Raw genomic sequence first — 19,496 nt, 5'->3', positions numbered from 1 at the left:
ACTTACATGCTTATGATCTAAATATTCCCTTCTTGGACAACAAACTCTTGACTTGGTACCTGACATCAAAAGGAGATCAATAAAAATTCTAACAAGGAACAAAAATCAAGTATCTCTCTTAAAAGCTTTTACAAATTTTGACATCTATGACATAGAAAAGAAGGAAGGGGGAAGAAAGGATTTGTAGAAAAGGAGAAGGTAAATTATCCAGGTTAAAGGAGCTGTGTTTGAATGCCTCTTCCAGTGGCTAAGAATAAACTGGCTTCTCACCTGAAGTCTGGCAACTTGTAGGAAGTATGCATGTTAACCTGTTGTCATTGAAATAGAACAGAACCACAGATGAGAAAGAAAACAAACTTCAGGTGGGAAAAACCTTCCAGGAAAACAAACCTGGCTTTTCACGGTGAAGGACTCTGTGCAGTGTGATCAAGCAGAAGCCACAAAGGGAGCGACTGGTGGTCTTCAGGACAAGCAGGCTCAAAGACTTCCAAGTGTCACAAGCTGCTGAGTGGTTCAAGCTGCAAGAGGCACCATGCCTCACAGGACAGGGACACAGAAGTTTTGGAAGAAAGACCCCATCAGTATCACAATTGGATATCACTGGGAACAGATAAGCAGAAACCCAGGGGGCTGTGCAGCCATCTAGGATACCTGCTGGATGGGTAACCACGGCTGTGGCTTCTACAGAGAAGTTCCATGGTCCTGAGGTGTCACAGGTCACCTGATCTATCTCCTTACTGTAAAATAAGGTTAGTGCTTTATAGCCCTGCATGTGGCTTCCTAGAGAAACACATTCAAATCTTTCTTGTCTTTTCTTAGGACACTGTTGGAAATGAGGACCAAGATAGCAACAATGAGACCTGTCTGAAATCCTCTTTGGTTCTCAAAATTTTTTTTTCTAGTGACATCGTACTCTTTGGAGTAGATGCCACAGTTAATCAGTCAGAGCACTGCTTGTCATGAATGCTTGGATCCAGACCTGCTGGTTTGTACTGCTTTGATGCAGGTGGTTAGGAATGTGCAAACACTGCCTGGAGAGTGACCAGGAATGGTTAAGTTCTTCTGCCTTCCAACGGGAAAAGACTGCTTTCTGTTTTGAAGTCAGGGTACAGATTAAAATGTAGAGGACATTGGGCTGATACATATAATCATATAGGTCAGTATATGTGTGATGACTCCTTCATTAGGGTACTTCTGTTTAATTTATTTTAACAACTTCATCTCTAATGGAAGAAACAGTAAAGCTTTTCCATCCCCAAGGAAGGAGAAAAAATTATTTCGGTGAAGAAGTAATGTAATGCAGAACCTTTGTGAAAAATGACACTTTATTATAGCGTTTAATATAAATGGATTTTGTAAGTTTCATAATTGAACTCCAAAGTACATACTAGTTAAAATTGCAATATAAAATAACATTATGTACTTATAAAATAGAAAATTAAATTATAAAAATAAAATAGACATATTTTCCCAAGCAGAATGTTCTAACAGTCAGAAAAGAAAGCAATTATGATCTCCAGTTCTATAGATCAGTGAAGACTTTTCAGAATTTTGTTACCATGGGGTTTTGGGGGCGGTGCATTGTCAGCCGCTGCAGAAGCACTGTTCATTACGGAGAACTTAAGTAGTTTTTATGAGCACATGACAAGTGACTTCCCCTCTGTTCTGTTGACCTTATCTTAGGATGACCCTGTCAATGATGGGCTGTCAACCAGACTTTAACTCATCTATGATCAGTGGTAGAACAATCAGACAATAGAAAGCATGCCTGGGTGAGAGTCTAGCCTCTGGGTATTGGTTCATTTGATTAAACACATAGATGTTTTTTCCCTCTAACAACATCCAAGAAAGAGAGTAAGCAGGAGATACAGAGGCAAAAACGGAATCCCTGCCACAGACTCACAGCCTAAACCATGAGTGCCATGTGATTTGTACAGGAAGGAAGTGTTGTAGAGGGGATCAGTGTAGGAGGAGGGCCCTGAGGAGGAAAGCCTGAAATCACGACAAGGATGTGAGGAAAAGACTTGCAAACAGAAAATTTAAAGGACGGAGAGCTTGTTGATCTAAGGACATGGAGCAATGCGTGCCAGGCCCTGCAGGGGCAGGATTGGCCCTGTGGGCCAGTCAGGATGTGTGGAGGAGAGGCCTGGGCTAAAGGCTCAGCATGGGACTGTTTCCTGGGAGAAAAAGTTACTTCTGTTATGTGCATGATTTGAAAAAAGTAAATCTCTAATTAGAACACCAGAAATCTTGTGATTAAAACAAAACAAGCAAACAACAACAACAACAACAACAAACTGCAGAAGCCTAAGAGAATGAATGAGAAAATTGGAGTTTGGTTGTGTGATTACAGCTGTAAACATCAAAAGCTACCCTACAAGCTAATAAAACCCAGCCAGAAAAATCAGTGAAAACTGCTTTCGTATCAACATAGTACTGCTAGAGAAGAACATGATAAAGGAATTCAAGGCCCACCTGAAAACAGCTGCACATGGTACTGAAGAATGTTAAGACAAACAAAATATTGGAAAGATTCAATATTGCAATAATGTCTAAATATGCAAATATACTACAAGATATAAATTAATAGACAGAGGTACAGAAGACCTATAAATTCTTAGATATGCTAAGCTTGTATTTGTAAAGAAAAGTATGAGAATAGCCATAACTGTTTTGGAATTAAAGACTAATGTGGGAAGCATGCCTAAACAGATATTGAGATGCTGAGAATCTACTACAAACCTAGAGCTTGGCATTTGTGACAATCTTGGTAAATATCAAACAAAATATATTTCAAGTTCAAAGAATCAAACAATAAAGGCCAATCGATCAGTGGAGAAACATAAATATGAATAAAGAACAAAATAAAAGATGGATAATAAGAGATAGGTAATTGATCTTTTTCAAATGGGAAAGGAATCAAGAGATGGGAGGATGAGGGGAGGAAAACAACGGGAAAATATCAAAAGAAGAAATGGAAATAGACTTTTGCAAATGAGGAGAGATGTAAGAAATGGAAGGAGCAGGGAGGGGTGGGTGGGGTGTGGAAGACGGAAGAGCTAAGGTGTGTTATGCACAATGCCAACCCCACAGAAACACAAGCATTGTGGACTGAAAGCACCAGATCAATAGAGAAAACATGGATAGTGGGTGCACAGTTGAAACAAGGACAAATTTATCTCTTTTGAAGGTTAATTTGACTAGATTCTCATAACTGAAATGTTCATATCTTATGATGCAGTAATTCCATATACCAAAAGGAGAATAAAGAAGTCATATACTATTCATCTGGAATACGAGCTATCTATTATAAAGAATATATTAACTATTTATTCCAATTGAAGAGGAACATTGCAGAACACTATTTACAATGTGATTTTAATTAACACAAGAAGAAACACAAGAATCAGTTGCAGCTGAAAAATCCATTTGACTGCAGACGACAGGGAAAATGGCAGAACTGGTGCAAAAGCAGTTACTCTGGTGGGGATGATGAATTGATTCCTAAAGTGTCAACAGCTCGGAATGATCAATTTGTTGAGTGGGCAGCAAGAAGAGATGCTTTGATGGGAAGAGGAAAGTTAGGGAGAGAAAAATGGGGCCATCTAAGTAAAGATGAGAATTAGATCACAGTAGAGCGGCCCCCAGGGTGGAAAGCCAGGAAAGGAGTGTCACCCCAGGCAGAGCATTTGCTAGGGCCTGTGTTGTAGGTGAGACGAGAGGGCAGGAATGAACACAGTGGAGGAGATCAGAAACCAGGAAGGGCGCCTGGTGGCGCGGTGTCACGTTGCCGAGGAGGGTGGACATGGTGGCTGTTGAAAGAAGGCCCCTCCAGGTCCATAGCATCAAACATTGCTGGGACCGCTCAAGAGCACTCTCTGGGGGAAGGTGCGACAGGAGAAGGCAGATCGCAGGGAGTGGGTGGTGGTGTCCCAATTAAATACTTGACTTCTGCTCCTACTTGCTTTGTAACTTTTCTAATTATTTCTCCAGGTAGGGCTCAGGAAATGAGCAGGAATTAAGTGAAACAGTGATGACAGTAAAATGACTCCTGGTGACTGACTTACATAAGCGAGCACTTGCGGGCCTGCCTATAAAATCTCAAATTTGTCGAGCAGACACTTCCATATAACACTTAGCTGGGTAAATTGCTTCTCGTTCTTCAGGGACTCCGCCGGAGAGGCTGCGAGGTGGTGGGAAGGCAGAGGCTGCTGATCTTTTAAACAGCACCGCAGGGCTTGTGCTCACTGTCCTTTAGTAAAGAGCATGGGGATCTGAACCGCTGTTCTCTCATCCATCCGTGGCCTCGGTCTCCTTTCCACAAACAGCCAGCTGGCTGTCAAGTGTCAAGAGTCACTTGTTTGATTTAGATTCTTCCCAAAATGAACTCCTTCAAAATAACAGTTTGACAAGAAGCCCAATGTGATCACAAGAATGATGGAAACGGACAAAGAGGCTTAAGAAGCTCCTGGAAAGAGGAGGCATTTTCTTAGTGGAGTCAAAGAAGAGCGGCCAAAACAAATGCGATTACACTCAGCCAGGAGCTGAGTCCTCCCTGGTGGATGGCCAAGCACCCTTGGCCTTTCCCAGGTGAGCCCTGAGGGCCCAGTGGCTAAGGAGACCCTCCCGGCAGGCAGGACAGGTGGGTCTGCGACCTGGGACCTCAGACACAGCCCGTGCCCTTTCTGCTGAGGATAGTGGTGTGACTGCCACCATCTTCTTGGATACATGTGTTCTTCTCATCAGAACTTCACCAGATCTCATGTACTGATGACAGAGGACTCGCCAGGATTTTGTTAATCACGCGAGACTGTGGCTTTGTCGCTCACAGAATGATTTGATTTGTATCTACTGGCCAATGTTTTCTCATAGAATCCTAAAAATGTGATAAAAAGCTAAGGAAAGAGATCCTCGAAGGAGTATTGTTATTTCCTCCTCATATATTTTCCAATATGGATGATATTAACTCTCTCTTCTCAAGTCAAAGGGAAATAATGCGGTTTTTAAAGATTTGGAGATCATCTGGCTGATTCTTTCCGCCTTGTGCATAAATAAACCGAGCCTCCTAGAGGGACTTAGCTGTGAAGGGGCAGAGCTGACAACCGTTTCTCCTGCCCTCCGTCCTTGCTCCTTGCACATGAGATCAACCGGATACTTAGTGGTGAGCTGGGGGTTTCACGGCACAGCGGCAAGCTTCTGAGTTGTCACTGAGCTGTGAAGTTTAGTATGTGTGAGCAGAGCTGATCAGAGCAGTAAAGGCAAACTTAAGAGCCAGACGAGGAGGAGGAGGCAGCTCCTGCTGACCAGCTCCATTTTTTGTCAGCACAAGAAGAAACAATTCCCCTGTTCCTCGGTTGCGCTGTTCTCTTCTCACTCCATCTGAAGTCTCAGGGCTGGCTGGTTCTCCACAGACTCCGGGAACTGTGTCCGGACTCATCCCCTACTCTGCACATGGGTTGGAATTCCACGTACACACGGAGCTCAAGAGCCCTTTGAAGAAACAACAGCAAGCTCGGGTTGGCTGTTTTTCTTACCAGGCGGGGCCTTCGATCTAACCCTTTCGCTTTGTCTTTTCTTGGCTTTGTCAATCATTTATATTTACCCTGGAGTGAAAAATAAAATTCTTAGCAGAAGGACCATGGTGAATCAACCAGTTTTGTTCACTGTCCGCAGAGGTCAGTTTAGTGCTGCATCCTGAAGGACCATGAATAAATCCCACGTGCATTTTTAGGCCGTGGTGATTTGATGAGTTCCAGTGAAATGTCTTCCTATTTTCTTTCAGAACAGGAACGAAGACTGAGAATTAAAGTTTTTCTGCTAGATCTTTCTGCATTCGTGGCTGAGGACTCAGCTTCCATTCCCGGAGTGAGGTACGTGCTTGCCATTTCTAAGGTCTCTTCCTACGCTAAGGCAAATGGGCTGCTGTGGGAACCATCACTCTGGAGGATGATGTCAGAGAAGCAGCAGCTGCACTTCCTAAGCAGGACATTAGTGCCGAGCCCCAGAGCCTGTGGCCACTTCCAGTGTAGTTCATCTGTGATTTTTAAAGATTGTGCAGTGGTTTACTCATGTAAGACTTTTTAACCATGTGGCCATGATGGACAGATTTCTGATTTTCTGGCTTTGATCAAAGAAAGTGGGTGTGGACAAGCACCACTTCCATCTGTGTGGACAGACTGACCACATGTAGTCACTTGCCAGAGAGACTGAGGAGGTGCTTGCAGGTAGTGACAGCAGTAGCCTTAGGATCTGCCCCTGCTGAGACCTCCTTAGGAGCATCCTTAAGTGAAACTGCACGAGGGCTCCAGGAAAACAATGGGCCTGGCTCTCCGTGGAGCAGCCTCAGGGCCTGGAAAAGATGAAGACCGAGGAGCTCTGGGTTCTTGCAAAGACTGATCCTTAAACCATCTGAGTTTGAGGAGCTCACTTGCATCCCATACCATGTCAATCCCATTGTACTGTGAGGACTTGAGGTTTCTCCCTTTCATGTGATTCTGTTCTCAAGAGGAGAAACAAACAAACAAACAAAAACAAACCAAAAAACAAGCACATGAACAGCAATGACTGATCAGGGTCCCGGAAGCCAGTGGTGAGCATCTCCTCCATTCTCTTTGTCTCCGCCGGCTGGGCCGAGAAGAGTGGTGGATGGTGAAGGGTCGGTTCCCTCTGCAGAGAGCGGCTGCCCAGGCTCCGGGTGGCTGGGCTTCTCCAGGCCTGCACATGATCTTCAGATGCCCTGTGTAGGTTGGGCAGGTCTGGCAGAGCTTTCAGTGCATGCTGTGTCACCAGGGAACGGTCCTAATTGCCTGAGGCAGATGCCGTCTAGGACTTTCAGGAGAGGGAGGATCATTTATTCAGCTTGCTCTAGAAGTTTTCAAGCTGTCATTAAAAACGAGGAATAAAAGCAAGATAGAAAATGAGGCAGTTTCACGACTGCCTGAAGAGTATCAGGATGTTACACGGGCAACGAGGATGACCAGAAACAAAACAACAGGCCCGGTTTCCAAGAGAATCCAGGCAGAGCCTGGGGAGGTGCCTTCACCTGCCCCTCTTTCACTCGGTGGGGTGCTGAGATGTCCCCCTGCCTTCGCTTGACCATCACGATGACAAACAACGTAAGCAGGGGGCAATTCTTGTTTTAGTTTCAAATCATATTTCATTGTAATCTCCAAATAGCACATAAAGGATTGCATTCAAAGATATTTGTCTCATTTTAATGAAATGAATACTATTTTCAAAATTTCCATGGGATTACTTTGAAAATTACTTTGTCAAAGTTTTGTGTCTTTGGTTGGACTGTTACTGGCATCATCCCCCGAGTCTTGTGCCACATATTTTTCATCGAGGATCTCATTTAACCTTCGAAGGCTGTGAATCAGGCACCAGATAACCATCTCCAGGTGAGAGATTTGGCTTGCCCGTGATAGACTGGCGGAGCTGCGGGGAAAGTGAAGCTTTGGAACCCAAAGCTACACTTTTCTAGCTTGTTCTTCTCTAACTACAGTCTTAAAGTGTTGCTTTTAAGGGAAAAGTTTTGTAAACTCAGAAATATCAGTGATCGTATTTAACATTAACCACAGGAACCATGGGGTAGAGACCTTTTCTCCTGAACAAGAACTAACTTCCAGATTCTTGTACACAACCAGGCTGCATGATCTTTCCAGAAGCCGGGGGCAGAGGAATGCGTGGGATATTCATTGAGCCTTGCATGATGGAAACAGCGTAAGAGGTGACACACGGGGTGTGAAGGGAAGGGAATGAATGATGCCTGTGTGCGTGAGGGAAGTGGAGATCCAAGGGCCTGTGAACCGCCCCGGGGACAGTCGTGCTGACAGAGGACAGAGACCCAGTCCTGGGCCCTGGGCATTTCTTTCTTCTTTTTGGAAGGCAGCCAGAGGCCTCCGACAGCACTAGTTGAATGTGGGGTGCAACAGCACACACAGCTGCTGTCTGTCTCGTGGGTCAACTGCATCGTCTCAGGGCGGGATCATCGCCGCTCCTGCTGCTGCTCCCTGATGCGCACTTCCGTGCCACACGGTCACCTGCGTGTGCAGCAGTTCATCTGTCATCCCTCTCACGCACCTGTCACCGCAGCAGCAGCTTGCACCAACAACACTGCCGTCCATTACAAGCGGGCTCTTTCCTCTTTTTATTGATCAACTCTACTCTCACCTCCCTGTCACTCTGCCCTTTCTGCTTCTAATGTTTGGCTCCACAAATCACAGACTGGTGTCTGTGAAAAACAAGTCGTTTCCTAAATGTCTCTCTGGAACCCCAAAGTGCTGTCTCAGCCAGCAGTTGGTGATGAATGAGGTTTCCTCCCCTTGCAGTTGTTAATGTATATGTGGCCTTAAAAAAAATGCTTCTGTTATAGTTTCAGTGGTTTTGTGCAGCTTATTAAAAATTCTGTCCAGAAAGATGATCCTGTGTTTGGTGAGCTGTGATGACAATCAATTTTGAAAAATTCTCAGATCCCTGGATCTCGTTTCTGGGGTCTTTCCCCCCAGTTACTTTGGTTTGCCCTCTGTCCCCACACTGCCTTCCAACTGTTCTTGGAAATTTTCACCCGTTGGCTGGCAGTTCCACCAGAGTTCCTGAGCTGCAGGGTCCACTGCCCCTGTCCCAAGCATTGCCCTGACTATCAAGAGCTTTGTTGGGACTTGACCTTCTCACCCTGTGGAGCTGGGAGGAGAGCCAGGGCCCAGAAATGAGCCATAACTCTGCTGGCATCATTATTATATCTCCTAACTGAGGCTCCCTGAAGAACTAGTTGTCACAGTCACTTTCTTGCTGCTGGGACACAGTACCTGACACCTACAAGCGACACCCACTTTGCCTGATGCTTTAGTTCATGGTAGCCAGTTCCAAGAAGGGACAGCCTGATGGGAGGAGCTGGTGGAGGAGAGCGGCTCGCCTCATGGCAGCCAGGAGGTGGAGGGTGGGAGGAGCTGCGAGGGTCATCCGCTCTTCCAAGCCACACTCTGAGTGACCAGACCAGACCATACCTCTTGAGGCAGGTCAGCTATCAGTTCCTGTGATTCAATCTCCTTCCAGCCCCCACCATGTGGCTTGGTTGGAGGGAATATTTAGAGCTAAATCATAACACTTGTGAGCTGAGCCAAATCTCCAAAGATCTACTGAAGTCCTGACTCATGGTTCCTGCCAGTGTGACCTCCTGGAGACCCAGGGTCAGTGCAGATGCAATCAAGTGAAGAAGAGGTTAGACTGGAGGAGAGTGTGGACTGATGCCCTGTCAGAGGGCTCCTGAGGACAGACACAGAGGGGTCCTGAAGGAGGGCACCTTGTGTAGATACAGGTAATGCAGCTATATGTCGAGAAATTCCAGGCATTCTGACAACTACAAGAGGGGAGGAATGGACTCTCTTAGAGCCCAGAGATCCTGAGTCTGCCCACACCTCAGCTTCAGATTCCAGCCTCCACAGCTGTGGGAGAATGCATTTCTGTTTTGAATGCCTTCTTTTGCAGTGATTTGTTACAAGATCCATAGGAAACAGAAACAGAAGGCAAGAGGTGCAGGGTAGTTCGAGGTACCGAGTACACTGCAGTCAATGTGTGAGTCACTTATCACTCACAAACTGCATCAAACCACAACAAAATGCGGTTTTGTGGCTCAGCGGTTTTATTTAAATTGTCCTTTGGACGAGGAGATTTCCAGAAGGTAATCTCTGTATTTTAGGTAAGTTACATATGTATTCATATTAAACTTAAACTACCAGAGAAACCGGAACAGCAGAGGAGGAGGAGGGCTGTGGGAGCATGTGGCAGCTGGTGGTGTACTGTGTGTGCTCCGCACTAGAACACGCGATTGTTTCTGCCAAATGGATGGAGACCATCAGCAGTCATGTGTGGCAGAAATTCTGCTGCAAAATTCCAAGCTGCTGTACCTATTTGAGCTACAAGTCTCTTCTCACAGCCTGCTGTCTCCTGAGGAGACTTGCATGCTGGACTTGAAAAGCTACTTTGATATTTTGTAATGTTAATACATCCAACATAGAGCTGCTACCTCATAGATCTGCTGTAACCAAGGCCTGATGCACATTTATCTGACAAATACTCACTGTGTACCTATTCTGTGCCAGTGTTTTAGGTCAAATATTCACGTATGTGGAGCCTCCAACATAATGAGTGTTTCACCAAATTATAATTGCATATGAGGGTACTCAATTAATGATAGATATTTTATTGTTATTATTATTTTCATTTTAATGATTATATACAACTACTAAACATAAATGTCTTTTTGCTAAATGTTTGCTTTTTCTTTAGAATAGAGAATGCATGAGTTTCATGTCCACAGGGAAATTCACTTTTGAGGACAAGGTGGTGGCCACAGGAATTACGGCATTACTGGCATGTGCACAAAGGCACGTGTACCTAGGTGCAATGCATGCTAAGAATTTGCAAAACTTGTTTATTTCTGCAACAGATATAAAGCATAAGTTCATAGCTAACAGTAGGACAGCAACTTAACAGTGTTCATCAGGGACCACTTTGTTCTAAGGAAAAGTATACTTCAGCCAAAACACCATGGGGCCATTCAGCACTGACTTCTGAGATGATCACAGAAATTATAGATTTATAAATTCCTATTCACAAGGATGCATTCACAATTTTTGTATTATAAAAGTGAGTGGGCTCCAAGAATAAAAGGTAAAAACTAAGAGACCAAATAAAGCATATTTTGATTAGATGGCTGAAGGAAAATTTCACCAAACATTTACATGATTATTTGTATCAGTTCCTATGCAATTTAATAATCATCCTTAGTTTCCACATCCAAAAAGTAAGCATTAGTCCACATATTACCTATTCTCTTGAATAATTTTGCTTGAATTACCAGGGTGAAAACAGTATTTAAAAAATTTCAAAGCTAACATTTTGGATTGATTTCTCCCTATAGTTCTTAAGTGTCTGCATTATGTAAGTGAGTGTATTTAAGAATTTACTTATAAAGGGGCACTCTCAACTAGCATCATTTGAATTGGAAATAAAAATAAAAATGTTTTAGTTGTTATTCAAGGAACTGTAGAGTAATAATGCAGTTATGAAGTATCTCAACTTCAGAAGATAACTGGTAAAACAGATGTTTTTTATTATTGCCAACTTTTCCCAGCACATTAGTGGTTGGGGTAGAGTTTATTAAAACTGTTCTTGATGAATAGAAAAATAACATGATTATTGAATATAGCATTGTTCACATTTTCATAAAAATATCTCTTCAGTTATTTACTTATTTATTGCAGTACTAGGGATTGAACTCATGGTCTTTGAACTGAGTTACATCCTTAACCCTTTTAAAAATTCCCTAGTGTGAGAAAGATCTCACTGATTTCGCTAGGGTGGGCTCAGACTTGCAATCCTCCTGCCTCAGCCTCTCACAGTGCTGGGATTGTAGGTCTATGTTACCATGTCTAGCTTGTTTTGTTTCTAAAAGGCTGAGGGTTCTTAACCAAATTGTAAGTTAAAATGGAATTTTGAGCATAATCTTTTCATTTTAGAAAAGTTGAAATTGACAGGAAGGAAGTAAAGATCTGCGCCTCACACCCAGGGCCCCCAGTGCTAGTGCCTATGTTAACGGGGCACAGTTGTCACCCTGAGTGGAATACTGCTGATGCATTACTTCTAGGCAAGACCCGTGCTTGCTCATAGTTGTATTTTTCTAAGGATTTATCCTCTTCGCATCCTGAGTTCCTCTGCTGGGCTCAGCTGTCCTGGTTCCTGACGCTTCTGTCTGTGACAGATCCTCAGGCTTTGTGTCTTTGGTGATCCTGACAGTCTGGGGGTGCACTGGTCGCTGACCATGCAGGTTGCTTATCAGCAGGATTTACAGGATGTTTTTAGCATGCTTAGACTGAGGTCATGAAGTAAAACCAGGTGCCACCATGTCACCTCGATAACCCAGCATGGCTGGTTCTGTCCTTGATCCCTGGGCAGAGCTGCTGTCCCTCTGTCGGGCTCCTCTCTAAGGGTCCTCCGCTTCCTACTCATTATGTGCAACTCACACTTGGAGGAGTGAAGATTTAGGATTTTTAAACTTTAAATTTGACATGAGTTTTTAAATAACATACAGCTGTAATTGCTTAAATTTAGAAATACTTGGTTTTCAAAGAACAAGGATTAGGAATTGCATACATCTGTGAACAGGCTTCTTTCTCTGGAAGCCCTCAATGTGGAGAGGATTCACTCACCAGACTTTCTCAGCCCTGGGGATTCTGCTGATTCACAGCCCAGCTTTTCTTCCAATCAGTGTACTCTCAGAATCCACACAGAGTTTGTACATACACCCATTACAGCTCCGTCTACTCATCAAACATTTACCTACAGTGTACATTATTAAGACCATTTTCCTGAAATTTAATAGTAATTGCTTGTCTTGTGTGGCTTATGTATTTTAAAGCTCCTACTGCATGAAACTAGAAGTGGCATAATGATGGGAAATTTCCATCCACAGTCATATCCTTTATTACCTTTCTTCAGTAATCAGCTCATTCTGAGGCAAGAAGCCCAGAAAATTGAGAAATGCCAGAACTAATATTTATTAAGTCTCATCCTGGTAGGCAGGCACACACACATACACCTTACTTCCTTAAGTTTAGTTTGTAGGTGTTCTTGGCCATGGTTAAATTAGCTCTCATGATACTGTGATCCTAGATAAGTAAAGACTTCACCCTTGTAGGGTATCCCAAAACTTTGACTGAGTCATGTGTATTTCTTGGAAAATGAAAAGTCATCAAGAGCATGGCTTCTGAGGTCTATGTTGAAAAGACAGAAGAGATTTGGGCCTCTGGAGAGTGATGCAGAGCCCAACAAAGCTGTCAGAGTAAACACTGCCTTGCATCAGACTGTTCAGCTGGCTTGCCAGCTGTCCAAACCTTGCGATGGGGCCAGAACGATAGGCCAGGATAAGGGCCAGGCATGAAATAACTTTGTTGGTGCAAAGCTCAAAAAAATTCAGAAAGAAGAATATATCACATTTAATACAGTAGCTCAGTACTCAAAACTAACAAAAACCCCACAATGAGCCAAGTACAGTGCCCACGTGCTAATTACTAACAAGGTGCATGTGCAGCTTGTCCTTTCCTCTGGAACCAATCCAGCTCTCAATCAAATCCAGAACTCAGTAAAGTAACAAAGGATTTCTACTTTCAGTTCCTACGTTTGAAGAAGATTCCCTACATGCCCATAACATACCAACAAGAGACATTTATTCCAAGGTCTTATGGACAATACTTGGGGGCAATGTTGGGGTCGAGAACTCTAAGGCAGTAATGCATGGTTCCTGCCACAGGGTAGGTAGAATCTCATAGCACACTCATGATCATGAAAGAGCATTTCAATAGAAATAAAGGATCAGGGAGGAAATATGGAGAACTGGGTCACCAGGGAGAAAAGCTTCCTAATGCAATTGCTTTGCTTTTGGGTTGCACTGAACTTACTCATTGATTAGAAATCACCCCCCACTTCACACGTTAGAGTGAAGATATTGTGAAGGAGATAAAAATTTAAATCAGATCATGCATTTGGACATCTTTATGTATAACTGACAGTGTGCTGCATGTGACAAGTGACATGTGACATGCCCTCCTGAGAAGGAAGCCCCCTCTAAGGATGGGGATGGTGAGAGGCTAAGAAAATAGCACTTGATACACTATTATAGGGACCCTGAAAGTTTTGTGTGTCACTTTGTGGTTAACATCTGAAATTAGTACAGTTTAAAATTTTTTGTTATTTCTTCTTTTGCAGGGTTAATCCTATACTCAGCTCTTTCTTTTGAAAAATATTAGTAATAGGAATGCTTAAAAACTGAGATGTTTATTAAAATAATAAATAACACACACTCTTTTATTTAATATGCTGAATTGCAGTGCTAAAATTAATAATAGAGTTACAGCAACAATGATTATTTCCAGTATGTAAATGAGTATTCAAAAATAAATGAACAATCCCATGAAGGAAGAAGCTGTTGTTGTGTATTTGAATCTGCTCCAGTAACTTTGAATGACTTACAGAGATAGAAAGACATCCCTCAAAAATATTTTGTAACACTGATTGTATTAATACAATAGAATGATAAGCAAATGTGAGAAAATTTGAATTCTTAAAACAGAATTTTTTTAATAGAGGAAAAGAATGATTTGGAGCACAAATTTTAGTGGAATTAATTATAAATCTTAAGCATGATTATATATTTCTTTGGGTGTTAATGCATTTAATTTTATAATTTTCACTTCTTGATTTATGGGCTGAATTAATGAATCCTAGGGAACAAATGTACAAATACTAAATCTAAAATCTGAGTGGAAAGATAATGCCAAGTTATACCACCTGGGGTTTTAATAAATTAGGCTTCAATAATATATGCATCTCCTTGAACTATCTGATATCTTTAATAAATTCCATTAAATGGCATAATCTTCACTTGAGATTTGTTAGGCATCCAGACTGACTTATCTATCTTGATCAACATGCAACCATGGAAACAAATGCCTAACCTACAGAATCTCTAGTAAACTACTATGTTTATCAAAAAAAGTGAATTATTTTTTTTTTTTTTTAATCGGTACCGGGGATTGAACTCACGACTGCCTGCTTGCAAGGCAGGCGCTTATGCCGCTGAGCTAAATCCCCAGCCCCAATTATTTTGTTTTTTATATTATTGAGATTGGTAAATGTTCTTCCTCCCTAAATGTTTGTAAGTACCATAGCCTTCTAGACTTTTAGTGGAGATTGATATTATGCTTGTTATTCTGTAAGTTTGAGCTTATGACTTTTCTCTATTTTTTGGAAGATTAAGGCAATCCTTTAATGCTGCATCTTTCAAATTTCTGTGATTTCTCAAAGGTCACCAGGAGTAATTGCTTGGGTTTTAATGAGCTATTACACAACCCAATTCAGCCTAAAACCTTGGGCTCATTTGACAGAGTGGGATGGCCTTTAATTCATGTAGGCTTTTCAAACCTTTCACGTGGCCTTGAGTTTCTAGTTTGAAGGTATTTCATGTTGGAAGGGATGGAAACAGAAGGCCTCTGCCGTAACCATCTGCTAACGTCACAGCAACTCAGAGAAGGATGCCTGGCCAGTCTTTATTACTCTAATTCTAAACATGGGGAAAGAACTTAAGGTGACTTAAAAAACCCTTCATAGTACTGTACATATTAGACACTGTTGTACTCAGAGTTTGCAAGAGAAATAGATTTAATATGGACACATAATTTATAAGATTATTTTATATATTCAATATAATACTCATTATTTTATAATATTCATTAATAGGATATTTTATAATATTCATGATTATTTTGTAACATTTATCCCAAGAATCAAATGCAAAAGAGAGCAGATCTATCCACACACTAGAGGCCCAAAGAATCCAGCTAAGGGCCTGGGTCTCATGGCAAAGTCCTGCATGAGTCTAGCTGGAAGCCCAGAGCCCACACAATATCTCGTGCAAGTCTGTATCAAGGATCTGCCCTGGGAGGGCTCAAAGGTCAGTGGTGAAAGCTAGAAAGTCTGCATCAGTAGAATGAAGGATCTGTGGCAGAGGGATCTGCACTGGAGCCAGGAAGCAGCGCTCAATGTAAGGACCAGAGCTTCCCCAAAAAGAATCGTAGCCATCCTTGGCAACAGTGAGGATATGAGCTCCTCCAGTAGTGAGACCAGCTGAGCTCATATCAGAAAAACCAGCAGGACAAGCTTCTCTGGGAGAATCAACAGCACCATCTTCCTGTCCAGTTCTCTTTTAATGCCTTTGGCAACCATCTCCAGGTGGGCCTTCCACATCCGGTACCACACTAACTCAGTTCAGCTGTGTGTTACAAATTGCCCAGTAGTTAATCCACCACAGGTACCAAGTACAGGGTGTAAAAGATATAGATTCAGGCCATTAACTCTTTCTATATTCAGCCACATGGGTTTGGTTACCTTTCTCTCCATGTCCTTGGCAGGTTTTAAGTGTATGCGTATCTGCAAATTTATTACAAAACTACCTTTGTTTCCATAAACAATTTCCTTTTGATGTTTTCTTCCAGGGGTTGGCAAGTTGGAATTTTATTGATTTGTGACTGTTCTCTGGTCATATTTATTATTTGTTTGCTTATTGTTACATAACAATCCAAATTGAAGTTTGCTTATTGTTCTTGTTAGTCTATCCTTCTGAGAGATGAATTTCCTACCAGATAGAATGTGTCCCATGTTGCTTTTAAAGGCACAAATTCTCAAAGCAGTCAGAGTAAACAGAGGCATGTCTCACTCCTGCAGCTTGTATATGTGCCAGTTGTGTCTTACTCATCAGAGGGGCTCTCTGCACTCTCCTCCTCTCTGGCTGGTGGGTATGTGGGTTGAACCCTGATGCTGTGGCATTCTGTCCTCTCTTATGTTTCCTGAGACTTCCTACTACCTGCCTTTGCATTTCCATTTTTCCATTTAACAAATCATTCAGCATCTTTGCTGTGCTAGGCACTATTCTAAAACTTGCAAATACAGCACAGCGGAAGTTCTTTACTTGTGACCTTAAGGATAATGGTGGGAAAAATTGATGTAAATAAGGAATTTTTAGTATGTATAGTATTTACCTTGGCTGTGTCAATTTGATTGGCTGAGAGCCACCCAGAGGATAAGGAAAGCATACTCCTGGGTGTGTCTGGGTAGTCACGGAGCGTGTCATTGAAGACTGTATCTGGTCGCCGACCCCTTCCTCTGTGGCACTGCTCATCTGCCCCACTTCCTGGCAGCCCAGAGGTGAGCAGTTTTCCTCCACAGGCCCTTCCACTATACTCCTTCCTTGGACCCAGACACCATAGCCTGAACCTTCTGAAACTGTGAGCCAAAAATAAACTTCTCCTTCAAGGTTTAGGTGTTTGATCTCACTGATGGGAAAGTGACTGCTGCAGTGTGATCCTAGGTTGTGATCACCAGGGAGAGAAAGAAAGCCCAGCACAGGAAGAAGCACCAGGAGTATGCGTATAGTGGAGAAGACAAGGCCTTGAATGGCCACCAAAGTGCATCATTTCCATACATCCCGTACCAACCTTCTTCCATTGCCATGTTCTACTCATACATCCTATCTAGTCAAACCCCAACTGTGTTAACCTCAGTTTCATAGGATTTTACAGGAGATTTGCTTTTATACCATTGTCATTTCTATGACTTATGATCAATGCATTCTGTTAGTGTAGCCATCGATTTCTTTCTTAGTTTCTCCTCAAAATCACAGAAGGCTTCTTCTATCACTGGTGTTTGTTACGAAAAATGAGCATCATGCCTGATATCCTCCATGTCACACTTGGATGGCAATTTGGAAGGTTGGGTGGTAGCCAAATACAAAAGAATCTGTCAAGGATGGGTTGCTGGAGATTAGGAAAGGAAAGGACAGATGAGGAAGTACCCCATCTCGATGGATTGCTGGATTCTTGCTCACAACATTGTTGCCCTCAAATAGTCAGAATATGCTGTCTTCTACCCTAAATGTCTACTGTTTAGCACTCTGTTTATCTTACAGTTCCTTCCTCCTCCACACCTGTCAGATCAAAGCGGCTCTGAGTTGACACCAGGTGTTTTTGCCCTAAGCACCTTTTCCTCAGTCTTCATGGCACCTGCTCTGTCCCCCACAGCTGAGCTCTATGTTCCCAGGCCTTGAGCCATAAACCTGGTCTGATCTTTGAAGACATTTTCAGTTGCTGTTCAGTGCATATAAACATCTACTTTATTTTCCAAACCCATGAATTTCAAGAGGAGGAGATTAAAAGGGCAACGAGGGCACTGAACCACATAGGCACAGTCATGTACTGGGCACAGAAGGACACAAAGAATACAAAACTCACCCTGGCACTGCCTTTCTTGTTCTCCTCTCATGACTTATGGGTTCTGTGGATTTATGGTCTTGAAAGAATCAATCTCTCCAGTATAAGTGCTGTGTCATGTAAGTACATATGGGGTTTGAGATTGTACCTCACTGTGTTGTTAGGATAACAAGAATCATGTGTGTGTGGTCCAGCTTCTGGACACACCAGGGAGGAAGGAAATGCTTTTCCCTCTTGCCTCCAAAGCAGATGGAAGTTTGAATCATCATCATCATTATCATCATCATCATCTCAACAATGACACAGGAAATAAACAATTAATGACAAGGCTTTCTTAATGGAAATTCAATTAAATCCACTTGGCCAAAATGAAGATTGTGTTTACTCATGAGTCAGTGAGGCAGGCACAGTCATGGCCCATCATTTATTTAACCTTTGCCTTAGAAGCATCCTTCGTACACACTGTATTCAAAAACACAGAAACTTGATCACAAATACTCCCCTCCTTGGCTTAGAAAAGCTTCTTTCTCCCTGCAAGTTTATCATACCCTTGAGGAAACGGAAGCATCTCTTTAGAAAACATCTCAGACCTGAGTACCCTTATCCATTTGAATGGCTGCCATTTACTCCCCATGCCTTCTTCTGTTTGGAAAGCATGAGAAAAACTACTAACACAGGGCCTCTGGAATGCACAACTCACTTTGTGAGGTTAGAGTTGCAGCGGGACTGAGGTAGCATTTCACTGCTCCTCTGGGTCGCCAGTGTCACTCAGCTCTCCTGCACACTATCTGGTATTATCAATGGTATCTGCAGGAATTCTAACCCTCCCAAACTTGTTTGCTTCAATTCATCACTCCTGCAATCTCTGGAATGTTCATAATTTTTCTTCAAATATATGTGTTCCCCAGTCTCCATTCTTGACCTTCCTTGGTCTCCTGTCCACAGAGGCTCTAGAGTTCCTGTGAACAGCTGCAGCACTTGCTGTGAAAACATGACAATATGAGAAACACACGGACCTGAGTTTAGTCTGGAGGCAAAGACTGTGATGCCTGGGTTGGGGAGTGAATGGTGGAAGCTAGGTAAACTCAGAGCTCCAACAGACATGTTAGGGCACAGATACAGGGACACAAAGGTACTTCCACAAGGAAAGGGGGAACATGGGATGTGATGGAGAAGCCAAAGGAAGTTCAAGTGTCTGAACCTGAGGCAAGGAGGGAAAATGATTTCTAAGTCTCAGGTTTCCATAATCTTCACAGTTCTCTAAATAGTGATTTTACTCCACTGGAGGAGAAAAGATGGCAGATAGATAACAGCAGCTACAGAGGCTCTCTGAGATAGCCATCTTAGATTCCAGGAATGGTGTGGTGTGGGGAGTCCTAAGCAGAGGGAGATATGACCTTCCAACCCAGGAACAAACTAAGCTGAGAGAAAACAATTGGAAATGCAGTTCAGGTGCTATGATTGGAACAGCTAAAGTCTCGGTGCCACTGCTAGAGCTCGTGGATTGAACTAGGTATAGCTACTGTGCCTGAATTGGTGCAGCCAGGATAGAGACGTGAACGCTCTGAGAGCAGGAATCAGCGAACTGAATTGAGAGCAGAGCTGGCGGGGAACCCTGCATCGACCTGCAGTGAGTGAGAGGACTAAAGACCTTTCCATAGACAAAGAGGCTCTAAC

General features: G+C 42.8%; 1 protein-coding gene and 1 long non-coding RNA gene across 2 annotated transcripts in view; one reads left to right on the top strand and one right to left on the bottom strand.

The window, feature by feature from the left end:
- The window catches only part of Bank1 (B cell scaffold protein with ankyrin repeats 1), a 238,636-nt gene that overhangs the window by 97,485 nt on the left and 121,655 nt on the right, over window positions 1–19,496 (bottom strand). The window lies entirely within an intron of this gene.
- LOC134478648 (uncharacterized) lies at window positions 4,115–8,419 on the top strand. Its single transcript, XR_010051390.1, has 2 exons — window positions 4,115–5,675; window positions 5,783–8,419. It is a non-coding gene; the product is annotated as an uncharacterized LOC134478648 (long non-coding RNA).

Source organism: Cavia porcellus, unplaced genomic scaffold (genome assembly GCF_034190915.1).
Source record: "Cavia porcellus strain 051 isolate PalLab524CR breed Dunkin Hartley unplaced genomic scaffold, mCavPor4.1 scaffold_14, whole genome shotgun sequence".
Lineage (NCBI taxonomy): Eukaryota > Metazoa > Chordata > Mammalia > Rodentia > Caviidae > Cavia > Cavia porcellus.
This window is presented reverse-complemented; position numbering and strand designations above follow the sequence as displayed.